We start from the raw sequence: 13,442 nt of genomic DNA on the forward strand, positions 1-13,442 counted from the left end.
ATAATAATGGTTACCATTAGCTGAGTCCACCATATCCCAAATGCTCCTGGATACGCATAACCTCCAACTGACAGGGATAAATAACTTGTTAAAGGTCACAGGGCCAGTAAATAATGAACTCAGGATCTGAACCCAGGTGTCTGACCCCTGAGCCTGGGCTCTTCCCTTTTAGCTCCCAGAAAATGCCTCTCTGAGCACAGCAGACTCATCAAAGTGCTTTCACGCACATGATCTCATCCAGTGTTCTCGAAGGAACTGCGGGGACGATCAGCCGCGTTGTTTTGATATTATTCATGCTGCTAAACTAAATAGAAGTTACAGTGCGGTCACTATCGAGCTCCCCCAGCCATTCTCTAGCGTATTGGTTTAAAACTCCACTTCAAATAAAGAACCACTTTTTAGAACAGAAAGTAACCTAATGTGACCGAATTGGGGGAACTTTTTTCTAGTGCTAAAGGCAAAAAAAAAAAAAAAAAAAAATTAAGTTGGCCCAGTTTTTCATAGTGGCATGTTGATGAAATGCCATGAATGAATTGTGGGATGAATGAATGAAATATTTCAAAGTGGAAAAATAAATCACGAGGAAGAACCAATTCCCCAAAGAAACAAGGCTGCAGATAGCAATTCCCTAATTTCCAGCCCCTCTACATTTTTCATTCCCAGGAGACCTCCCTGTCAAAACGTCTCTGATGGAGACACGGAACTGGAGCAGTAAGGGAAATCTCATTCTGTAGAGCATCTCTTTGCTTCCACCCCAGGCCTTAGGGCGGTGGACTTTCTTTGTTCCAGGGAGCCAAGCAGTCAGCACTCATCATCAGCCGGCCACTCAACAGGTCCTTTGGAAGTGAAGACAGAGCAGGTATCTCCCGGGGCTTGTGGGTAAGGCAATCATGGGGACGTGGTTTTATCTCTCCCAAGGGCACGTGAGTTTCCCCACTCACCACTCCCTTAAAACTAAAACCCTCCCTTCACGAATTACCTGAAGGATAATATTAATGCGTTCTTAACTCATAACCTCCAATATGTCATTATTGGAATCAGTGTTTGAGTGGCTCTTTCCCCAGTACAGTGGCACATGGTAGCACCGGGCGAAGCACAGAGAAGGCACTTGATGTATTTTTTTTTTTTTTTAACTCAACAGAATGAGATCAGACTGATTTTCTTCCTTCTGTCTCCCCATCCAGGTCACTGCCTTTCCCTGCCCCCTCTTACCCTCTGGTATCAGTTGCATACGTTTGGTTGGCACAGACTCAGTTTATTTTAGTGGGAAGCCTGGAGGCGACACCCAGCGAATCACAGCTGTCATTCTCACTAGATGTGGTGATCCCCACCCCCCGGCACAGAAGGGGAATGGTGCCAGGCGGTCACCACGTGATGAGCTCCTGGGACGCAAACCTGGGTGACCCCTGGATATAGGGTGAACTTTGCAGCAGCCTGCCATTTTGCATTAAGAGGCAGCGGCCAGCCTAGAGAAACGGAAATGGAGGAATAAGAATAACCATCTTTATTGAGGGTTTCTCCGCCCATTGGGCTGCGGAAACAGAATACCACACACAGTGGCTTCTACGCTGCAGAAATGTACTTCTCACGGGTTCTGGGGGCTGAAGTCCAAGATCGGGTTGCCAGCATGGTCTGCTTCCGGTGAGAGCCGTCTTCTGGACCGCAGATAGACTGGCTTCTTACTGTGTCCTCACAAGGTGGAAGGAGCAAGGGGTTCCGTGGGGGTCTCTTTTATAAGGGCACTAACCCCATTCGTGAGGGCCCCACCCTCATGACCTAATCACCTCCCAAAGACCCCACCTTCAAACGCCATCACATTAGGATCTCAACATATGAATCTGGGGGTGGGGGGGAGGGTGGCCATAAACATTCAGACCAAAGCATGCATTTGGTCCGAATGATTCCCCCCCTCCGAATTCATATGTGGCTTATGAGTATGCCAGACTCGGCACACTGATGTCTGATGGGTGACCTACAGGGACTACTGTGCTACCTCCCTTATTACCAACAAGGACACTGAGGCCCACAAAGGTTACCATCATCTCATGGTGCCAGGTTGGCAGAGCAAGGGTATGAACACAGGCCTGTCTGCTTCTGGAACCACGCCCTGCCACCACTCACAGATCTGTCCTCCTGGGGTCGGGGACGCTCAGTGGCCTCAGCCTCTGGCAGTTTAGCCCAGTCCCAGCAGATATCCTACAGTGGCTGCCTTGCCACAGGTACCCACTTCCCGCACTGGTGTCCACCTCGTGGTACATGTACCTGCTGCGTGGGTTGTATATGCCACCAAAGGATAAAGGATCTAGATCGGGACATTTATTAGCCAAGCATCCAGGGTCTGCAGTGACTGCTTCACCCTCCAACCTGACGCCTCTGTCCTCCCTCCCCGCCCAGGCACCTGCAGAGTGCATCACCCTGGTCTCCCTTCTTCCCAGCTCCAGGCCTCTCCCCTGCTGCCTCCCCCGCCCCCCTTGGATTGTCTCCTTCCCTCCTCCTTCCCACCCTGGCCTGTATGAGAGCCTCCTGGTGGCCCAGCCCCCACGTGCCACACACCTCCCCTTCCCTGAACCCCTGCAGGTACGCCCCGCCCCACTCAGCATTTGCTTACATTCTCTCATGTGCACTAATAGCTTTCTGGTTTTAATATCCTTTTTCTGATTGGATTGTAAGCTCCTTAAAAGCCAGGACCATGCTCGCACTTTGCTTATGCTGCTTTTCCAATCCTGTCCTTTCCAAAGTCTCCCCGCCCCCTGCACCAGGCGGGGGTGGGGGGGGTGGGGGGGGTGGGGGGGGTGGAGAGGACACATAATGTAACAGGATTCCTTTAAGCACCTGACCCCAGAGGCACTTTGCTCACTTCGGGTGTGGAACTAGAGTTGGTCGAATAACCAGCTAATTTTGCTTCATCCCGTGACCTCCCCCATCCCAGAACCGTCTCTGCAGCCTTCTGCGCCCACCTCCAAGTTGCCCCTTGCAGAGAGTGGCCGTCTCTCCCCACAGTCCCCATGGAGATTGGCAGAGCCCGGCTCAAAGGGAGGCAGGCTGGATGCCTCCCCTGGACTCAGTGTACATTCTCGCAGGGACACATTCTGTCTTAGCAGCAGCTCAGCCGCCTCCCAGAGTCCCAGCCATCTCCTGCAGCAAGGCCCCCAGATGGCACGTTCTGTGGAGCATGCGGCGATGGAAGGAGCCACCAGCTAGGGAGGAGAGCAGCCTGGGGGCTCAGTGCCACCAAATCATTTGTCCCTTCGTCCTAGCCCTTCCACAAGGTGTCTTGCTCTTAACAGGCATCCCGGTGATGAGAGAAAGCCTTGGCCACATCCCGCCTGTGAGTGCTGGAGGCATTTTGGGCAGAGGGGGCTGCTTTCTTCCTTCTAATCAAGCCTGCCTCCCTTCCTCTCTCAGGCTGAGTTGGAAAGCTCTTGAAAGGTAGCAGATTGCAGGCACTGGAGGCTCGTGTCTTCTGTTTATCCACAGAACGAGGACATTGGCCGATGCAAGAGCCCCGGTACTGTTCCTTCCATGTGCTCCTGGCTCCAGAGCCCCCCAGAGCAGCCCGCCTGGGCTGCATAAGACTCCAGGTCCCCTACCCCCAGCCTCCCATCCCCCATGATGTTTCAGAGGGAGCTGTGTTCTCGGAGGCGGCGGTTTTCATATCGTGGGGTCGTGACCCATCCGTGGAACACAGTATCAGTTTACCAGGTCACAACTAGCCATTGTTTTCACGGAATAAAATGGAATGGAACATATCAGTGCATCACACATAGGGGTGGTACCGTTTCACCAGGTTTTTGTCAAACGCACACAAACACACACACACACACACACACACACACACATACACACATGCATGATATAAAATGCACTTCCTCCTGTGAGTCACAATCCCAAAGGTTTGTGAGTCCTTGTTCTGCGGGCTGGATAATCCAAGTCTTGTCCCTGACCCTGGTTCTCACATGGTGAATTTTCTAGGAGAGTGGGGGATGCTTTCTCCAAGCTGACCAGCCCTCTCCCCTCACCACCAACCGAAAGGAAACATCTACTGACGGAGAAATGATTAAGAAGTGATTTCTGCCCTCTGAGAGTATGAATTGGGAATAATGCTTGAAATGAAGCTGGGGGGAGTAAGATATACAAAACATCGGGTAATAGGGTGGAGGGAGATATTAATTCCCACTGCCAAAGAGACCCTCAGACTTCTGGTTTGACCAAAAGCAGTAAAGAAGCTTCGTGGTTGAGGAGCACTGCTGTCTACGGGGTGGTAACTTGCCTCTACATACCTAAATTTCCTTAAGCTGGGTTATTAGCCCTCAATGGCCCACCCTCTGGAAAAGCAAAACTGGTGCACAGGGCTCTCAAAAGATACCCCTAAGGGAGTATCTTTCCCCTTCTGGGTATCTCTATGCCCATCTAATTCCTGGAAACACTAGCATGGGGATCAGGAGACCAGACTTTACGCCTGGGACCGACGTATTTTGCTCCGTGACTTTGGGTGAGCCATTTCACCTCTCCGGGAGGCAGATCTTCAGCTACTATAGTGGAATGTGCACAAAAATGGCCAGGCTCAGTCAGTGACTTTGTGACCCGGTGAACTTGGCTGGGGACAGCACATGTCCAGAAAGGATGAGGGTTAAACAGACCCACACTGGTCTTTACATAAGAGAAGATCTTTCCTCTACGCAGTCCCAGCCAATTCCCTGCCGTCTTGGACATGTGTACCTTGCAGCTGTGAAAAATGCCTGTTTATCTAGTGAATCACAAAGGATAATTGAGCACAACTGTCTTGCATGTGAACTGATGTTCACAAGTGAACCAACCACACTGGCTTCAGGAATGGCTTTGCTGGGTGAGAGCAATCCCACCTGGGAAAGTGGGGTGGTGTCCACCGTCTGGCCTTCTCGTGCTTTGCCCAGACGTGTGGTTCCAATACAGAGACGCTGAGGCACTCGGGCTCCACAGGCAGCAAGCTTAAAGCTATCCCTCAAGCCCTTGTTTGCAAATAGAGCTTCCCTGCCTTTAAGGTCACCATTAGGGAATCTATACAAAAGCAAGGGGAAGCCAATAGATACATCGTTTTACTGCATCGCTGTCCCACTGCCAATTATCATATCGGTTCTAAAGCCAAAGATAGTCTTTCACGACTATCTAGCTAGGGTCTAGAGCTCGCTACTTTCCATTTCTGGACAATTCCCCCATGCTTTTGTCCCAATTCGTCTTAACTAGAGCCTGCACCCTGATCCAGGACTCTGAACTCTGACCCTTCCTGTCGCTCTAAGCCCAAAGTCCAACTCCCTCGCGGAGGTAAGGTCATGACTATGCTGTTTTCATAATGGACAGTAAGGAGTGACAAAGGTGAGCCTGTAGGATGAGGGGTCTGGTGGCGGAGAGCCCAGCACAGTGATGGTGGTGCAATTTGGGACAGAGAGGATCATCTCAAAAGTTCTGCCCAGGGACCACCGAGGCAACTTGGCTAATTCTGCCATTCATAATTATGACTAGCTGAGTGAAAATGTGCTGATACCCTGATGAAGTCAAAAAAGGCTTTCTTGGGTAGTTGGGGACAGTGGGGTGGGAGAGAATGAGTTATAACTGCTGAGGACATGGGCAATCTATGCAATGGCAGAAAATACAGAAGTGATGGACGGTCACCGTCCCGGAGGAAAGGCGTGCTGATTTCCTCAACCCGCTTGCAGAGGGCTCCGTTTGGAAAATGACATTGAAAAGTGGAAATTTCTTTTGTTTGTTTGTTTGTTGTCGTTGTTCCCTAAAGGAGAAGCTAAGATTCCATCACGAGTAACTTGATAAAAATACTACACACCTTCCCTCTCCAAAGCAAACAGACCCCTTGATGTTGTGTTGGAGGAAGAGGCTCTCCCAACATGGTCCCTAAACCCCAAGTGGTTATTCGAGGGTGAAATCTTGGAGTAAAGGCCAGGCCTGAATCCAAAACGGCTTTGGATTGGCGCTGAGACTGTAATTATTGCCAAAACCGGATTCAAAGACTCTCGACCCACTACTGGCCTCTACACATGTGAAACACCTTAACTTTTGTGTAGCAACTTTAGTTACATGTTTCAATTACTGTGTATGCAGCACCCTGAGCCCCGCAGGGCGTTCTTAGTCCCTCTGTTTTACCGCGGAGGAAAACAAAATGAATTTTTGGAGGATCCTCAGCAGAGGTTCTAGTCGGATCTCCTACCTCAGCCATGAAGTTTCCCCAGTTTCCGAGGTTTGTTCATTCACACAATTCATCCGGACCCTGGTAGTGACCAGAGTAACTGATTACAGAAATGTCTGATGCTGACGCTCTTAATCAGAATGCAGACGTGGGTATTACATAAAGGGGTTCTGAAACTTGAGCGTGCATCAGAATCCCCTGGGGGCTTGTTAAATCACTAAGCCCCAGCCGGGAGTGTCTGATTCAGTAAGTCTGGGGTGGGCCTCATCTCCCAGCACCTCTGCTGCTGAGGTTTCTGCAGGAAGGAGCCTGTACTGGGAATGCCGTGGGCCTCCTTCCCTCCCCACATTTCCAGTCTACACCAGGGATGACTTTTTCCCATTCCAGCTTGACGGCCACAACTATAGATCCTTCCCTTTCACTGTGGGTTCTGGGAAACATCAAAGGCGTTAAGACGGAAATAAGGAACTCAAGCTTCAGCCTCGGGAGCAACTTTGTTCCAAAGGCTAAATACCATCGCATGTCACACAGTCCCCCAGCACCCCCGTAAGATCCAAGATGCACATTAGTACACTCAGCACTCTCGGGAAGTCCTGAAGGGTGTAAACCAGTGTAACCTTGTTTAACGTGGTTCTTCCCGATTTTACGTGACTACAGACCCCTTGACTTTCCCTGATAATATCACACTTCTCATTTCATGGAGTAAAAGCGTTCTGATAAGTACTGGTTAGGAAACATTCCATTAAGGTCCTATGGCGTTGGCTGGATAATTCCAGTTTCGAGTTTAGTCCTCAACCACCTCTCCCCCGACGGGCCTGTCCTGTGAAACCCAAAGCGTGGAGGGTCAGAGCAAAACCTGTGTTTCCTGTGGGCAGCTGAACCCCAAGAAGGAGGAAGGAATTTCTCTCAAGTTGACCAGGCAGATGGGTCATTTCCTCTTTTCTGGAAAGGAGCGCGTGAGGAGGCAGGGAGAGGCCAGGGAGTGACACAGATGGAACCTGCATGGAACGAAAGAAAACAAGGCAGGGAGGGAGCATTCCCTGTGGCCCCACCACCAGCAGAGCTGAGCAAGAATCAGACAGACAGAGACCAGCCCCTAAGGAGCCTTCAGTATGATCAGGGAAGCTTCCTGAAGAAAGCAATACTAGACATTATAATATGAGCGTTTCTGGTGTCACTGCCTTCAGGCAACCCAAGAAGAGTGTTATCATTCACGGACATGCTTCAGACATTGGGATGTCACTTGTGTCAGTGCAGCTGGCAGATGGGCCCCAAACAGGAAAGAGGTTAAGTCGCTTCTGATGGCCAGTGCAGGTGACTCCAGCTGACTTGATCTGTTGAGTCCTTGCACAAACAGATCTGTTCCACGGAAGCAAATTAACCCTCAGGGGATGACGTTTTCCTACCTGAACTGTCTGCACGTGTTAGCCGACAAATGTCATGTATTGTTTTCCTGCAATCCAGGATGAGGGGAGCACTTAATTCCTGTCCTGGGGAGCGTGTTTCAGACCACAGTCACCCTCCACGATCAGAACACACGTCAAGGTCACAAGCCAAATTGTATTTTCCTGCGGGAGAAGGACTGAATCATTATATAGGAAGCCCTAAGATGGCCAGGGGTCAGGAAACAAGTCCACGGCGTTTCCTCTGTGGAGACAGATCTCATATCTCTGACAGTGGGGGCGTCCACCCCATATCCTCTTGGCTCTTCTGGGGCCCCTCTGGGGACTCCTCCGTGTCTCAGTGCCCTGGGGATGGGGCGCCCCCGGCTCTTCGTCCGTCACCGGCCCACCCCCATCCCTCCTGTCTTCAGGCCTCCCAAAGCACTGTTCCAGCACCTTCAGTAAACAGGCCAACGATGTGAAGGGACGACGCACCCAAGAGAAAACAAGCTGGCTCAGAACGTATGGAGACACGGTCAACCTCACGAAGAATCAACAGTAAATGTCACCTTTTGCTCATCGCATCGACAATTAGACAAACGTTAAGATGCTCCCTCGGGGCAGGGTGTGGTTTCAAAATAAGGTACTGACAGTGAGAATGTAAAACCTTACCGGAAGCCACGTCACAAGATCTTAACGAAAGTGTTCGCGCCTCTGCGTTTATTAATTTGGAAATACGCTCACCACACCTCTGGGTTGTCTTAAAGAAGGTTATAAAATAGCTCAGACAGAATAATCTTATTTGGGGGGGGGGGGGTGTGGGTGTGAATGTGAGTGTAGAAAAGTGTCTAAAAGGATAAGTTCCCAACTTTTATTTCTGATTTTCTTGGAATCTATACCACCCATAAGCCTGCGCTTTCCTAGAGCCCCATCATCTGGAGGGTCTCGCCCTGGCCCTTCTCCAGCCTGCTTCTCTCCCATGGGACAAGGACTCTCAAGGCCAAAGCAATGAACTCCCCTGAAGGTCTGGCCCATCCTCCTTCTACTACACAGTCCAGGACCCAGGACATTGGAATTCTCATGCCTAGGACCCCACAGGTTTCTCCCCGGTTCCCTCTCCCTGGGGGTAGATTGTGAGGCTGGTGTGCATGCCCAGGGCCCGAAGAGGTGGCCAGAAGGAAGCTGTTTGCAGGGGTGTGGATGGCGTTTGCACATGGGACAGGATTGTCCACACGTGCACACAAGGGACCCTCAAGGTGAAGGCTGGAGTCATGGCCGAGACAAGAAAGGAGGTGGCCGGGCCCTGAGGTCAACTCTCCCCATGCTACTGCACTCTGGCCCAGAATTTCAGGGAGTCCCAGAATTCAAAATTTGGGCCTAAACTTTCAGATTGTCACAAAAGGATGCACAGGACATATTTCATGTAGCAGTCAGCTGGACTTATTTCTTCTAAATATGTAGATATAAAGGAGGTGGGCCTTTGCTTATACTATTGCTACAGACCATAAAAATGCTAGGAATGGACCCACTTTGGGGAGAATTAAGGATCATTTTATTTCTCTTTATTTCTCTCTGCCTCCCCTCCCCTCTTTCTCCTTTTCTCTCCCTCTTTCTCTCCTTCCTCTTTCTCTCTCTCTCTCTATCACTTTTAATCCCTCCCCATGTTCTTTTTTTTTTTTTGCCATATACTAACAAATTGATGTTCTTTGTTTTAATAGTTCCAGGCCTACGAATCTAATCTTAAAAAAAAAAAAAATTAGAAATGTTGACAAATATCTGTGCACCTAGAAATGAAAATAACCTAAATGCTAAACAATGGGAAAACAGTCAAATGAATTATGATATATTCATACCATGTGGATAAACATTTTAAGATTTCATTAGTGAAACCATTTTACATTAATAAAAAGATTTAATGAAAAAATGCTCAATATGAATTGAAAAGCAGGGTACAAAATTATATAATATAGAATCAATATAAATTTAAAAATATAAATATGTGAGATTTGATACACACACGTAGTAGAAAACCATAAAGATATTCACTATGTGTATGTGGGATGAAATTTTTAAAAACATTTTTGGCTTTTTTCTACAATGGTTAAGGATTACATTTGTAATCAGGAAGAACATGTTTAAAAGTCTAAACATGTGCCTTTGTCCAGTTTGTGTTTCCATGAGGAAGCCATACCCCGGTGGCCTTTGACGTAATCCACAAATGGGCCCTCCGTCCTGTCGCCACTGTGGAATCCTGATTTCCAACTGCTGCTTCCCTTCGGTGCCTTCTGACATTTGGGTTCCTAGAGCAGCTCTGGAGGCCTCATGCTAACCGTGAGGCTGCCTCCTTGATGGGCCACCGGGAGGGTAGCTTCTACGGCAAAGCAACACGGACGCTCTTACAAAAGGAGACCCACCTGCCTTCTCTCCGCAGGGCCCTGGCCTCTGTGGGCTGTGAGGTCCTCGCTGCCTTCACCCTACACACGCTGTCATCACCGCCCCCTGGCCGTGCTCCATGCTGCAGCACCTTTCATTATTTCTCGCCTCTTGCAAAAAGGTCTGCTCAGTTAGGTCACACAAACATTTCCCCTTCTAAAGGTCTTCACTTTAACAGGGAGATGACAAACTCAGCCCAGGGAGGAATCCCCAAAGGCAACATGTCTGCCACATGTAGAAGATGTTTGGGGACAGCAGCGAGAAGCAAGCTTTCTGGTGTCCCGGAAATCCAACCTTGTCCATTACCTCCTTTCAGCAAAGCCCACCAAGACCAGAGGATGGAAGGACTGAGAAAACCTTCCAGAACTAAGCATTAGAAAATGCGAACCGGAAGGAAAGCCGGAGGAGCCCAGATATCTCCTACTCAAGCCGGACATAAAGCATACAGATTAAGATGAGAAACTTCTGTGAGCCACCAACCCTCAACATGTACCCAACGTTTCTACGAGTTGAGAGAAGACAGCTATTTTTATTGTTACTGCTATTGCATTGTTCTTGAAACTCTTTCAAGTCACAGACTGCCTGCCACCTTAAATGCTCCCTCCTGCCTGGTGCCCCCATATCACACACAGAGCCTTGGCTGAGGGTGGTGGGAGAGGGCTTTGTTGGTCCCATGATCGCCAGTGCTAGGCAGGCAGGCGGGGAGCCATTCATTAGTTTAGAAGTTCATCGTCATTGCTGGAATACAGACCACTAGAGACAGGGGTCTACCAAAAAAACTATATAACAACCATAAGGGCCTTAATTTTCTTTTTTTTTTTAAAAAAAAAGGAGGATTATATTAAATTTCCAAATCCTTTATTCTCCTAAGACTATGTAGTTCCATGTAAATTTATGTGCATTTTTTTTCTAAAATCTAACGTACTTTTCCAATTTGTAATGCTATTGCCACACCCCCAAACTTTCCTGAAATTGTACTTATTTCCAACTTGGCTTGCAGAGGGCAGCACATCTTACTCTTTTGCACAAGGCCTCTTTGATGCTGAAAACACTGCTCAGCACATAATTCAGGTTCTGGAAGACTAACTGGACAGACTGGATGGTCTCAGCATCACTTCCTGGCAAAAACCTAGGCTTTGCAACCAAGCTGGCCCCGGAGTGAATCCTGCTCGTTTCCTCATCTATAAACAGAGATAATTGCGCCCCCCCTGCCCCCCGCATTGTTGTTTAGTGAGCTTTATTTTTTTTTCAACGTTTATTTACTTTTGAGACAGAGAGAGACAGAGCATGAACGGAGGAGGGTCAGAGTGAGAGAGGGAGACACAGAATCTGAAGCAGGCTCCAGGCTCTGAGCTGTCAGCCCAGAGCCCGACGCGGGGCTCAAACTCACGAACCGTGAGATCATGACCTGAGCTGAAGTCGGACACTTAACCGACTGAGCCACCCAGGTGCCCCTGTTTAGTGAGTTTTAAATGAGATTATACACAAAGCGTTTATTACAATGCCTAGCACAGAATAAGGGCTCGGTAACACCAGCTCTTATGTTGGATGATCATCGTGAGAATTTCTTTTACTCTCCTGGAAGTACAGAGTTTAAAAAGCATCATCCCCACGATGAGGAAAACAGTTGGTGTCAAATATACCTCTGACGGCTCCAGCGTCTCTGGGAGGCTTCCCTTCTTGGTTTGGATTTCCACCTTGGCGTGTCAGCAGGGGCTCCTTGGGAGTAAGAACAGCTTGGCTGCTTGCCTTGAAACTTATTGGCACAATAATAAGAGATAATGATTTCCCTGTATGCACTCCCTCAGAGCACTTATTGTTTAAGTATTTCCCTTATTCCTCCTTTGCCGGAAAACAATACCTTATAGAAATCAGCTGAGGAAGACACTATTCGCAACTTCAAAAGTGCAGCCTTCTCCCTGCCCGGACTTGGCGAGGAAACCTGTTTGGAGCAGTTCACCTCAGACCCAGGAACAGAATGTGACAAAATGAGTCCCCGAGGACTGATGTGGGCACCAAACACTTGGCAGCTTTGGGGCCAGCGAGGCCAGCGATAAGAGATTGGTTTCCTCAATTGATGTCCCATTTGGACCATTTGCCAGTCCCAGAAGGTCACAGCCATGCTATGAAAATAAGAGGTTTTTTTTTCTCTTTTCCACTCACCCTCCATGCCTTCCACGATATTTCTTCTCCGTCCCTCGGGAAATTTGTGTCTTTGCGGGATCTGTCCTCTGCCCTGCTTTTGTGAACATACCAAGGCAGAGATCCATTTAATTTTCAGAAACTGTGTCTGTCAATAAATTGCTTTTGCTCTATCTTGGAGGGGGGGCTGCCACCGTCTTCCCCGAGCGGACATTCCTTATGTACGGGAAACGTTTCTCATTATCTGTCTTGACCCCTTGTGCAATCTTCTTTTCATCCTCTCCTTGAGCTTTTCTTATCATGGTTCACACTCCCTCCACCTCATTCTGTAATCGGCAGCATCCTTCTTAGCACCTGGCGGCGTATCCCTCGCATATGTCCTCCGCCACAACCTTGATTATTCCCCCTCATCATCCGCCGGAGCCTCTCGAACCGGGAGCGCCGTCCTTGATCTCACCAAACCCAGCACTTCAGCTCCTTTGCTTCTGAATCCTCCAGACCTGCCTCGTGAAGGAGATCGGGCGTGAGAAATTGGAGGGCTCTATGGGGGCGCCTGGGTGGCTCAGTCGGTTGTGCTTCCGACTTCGGCTCAGGTCATGATCTCACGGGTCCGTGAGTTCGAGCCCCGCGTCGGGCTCCGTGCTGACGGCGCGGAGCCTGGAGCCTGCTTGGATTCTGTGTCTCCCTCTCTGTCTGCCCCTCCCCCGTTCATGCTCCGTCTCTCTCTGTCTCAAAAATAAATAAATAAATAAATAAATAAGAAAAAAAAGAAAAGAAATTGGAGGGCTCTATTTCCCCACTCTGTGTTTACTGAGTGCCTCCTATGTGCCAAGCACTGTTGTCTATGAACAAGACAGATATGTTGCCATACTCACTGGGCTCACAATGAAATGAACAAGGAAAGAGACAAGTGAACAGACACCCGCGGGTGGGGAGCCCCAAGGAGCCCAGGCCACCACAACAAACTCACAGGCACTCTGTGGGGTATGTGAAGTCTGAGGGTCACATGGCAATACTTAGCGTCTGTCAGATACTACCGGCTTGAGGCGGTATAGGTGTCCACATTAGATCAAAGTGCGTTCCTTTCCACAATGTATCTGCGGTTGCCGTGATAACAAGAAATACTGTGTAAAAATCAGTGCGGTGTCTTATATGATTGCAAAGTTTTGGACAGTGGACAGTGTCCAACAGCTCCACGCATCCCAAGAGTATTTAAGAATGAATTTTAGGGGCTCCTGGGTGGCCCAGTCGGTTAAGCATCTGACTCTTGATTTCAGCTCAGGTCGTGACTTCACGGTTCCTGAGAT

The sequence above is a fragment of the Panthera uncia genome, chromosome F1, assembly GCF_023721935.1.
Source record: "Panthera uncia isolate 11264 chromosome F1, Puncia_PCG_1.0, whole genome shotgun sequence".
NCBI lineage: Eukaryota > Metazoa > Chordata > Mammalia > Carnivora > Felidae > Panthera > Panthera uncia.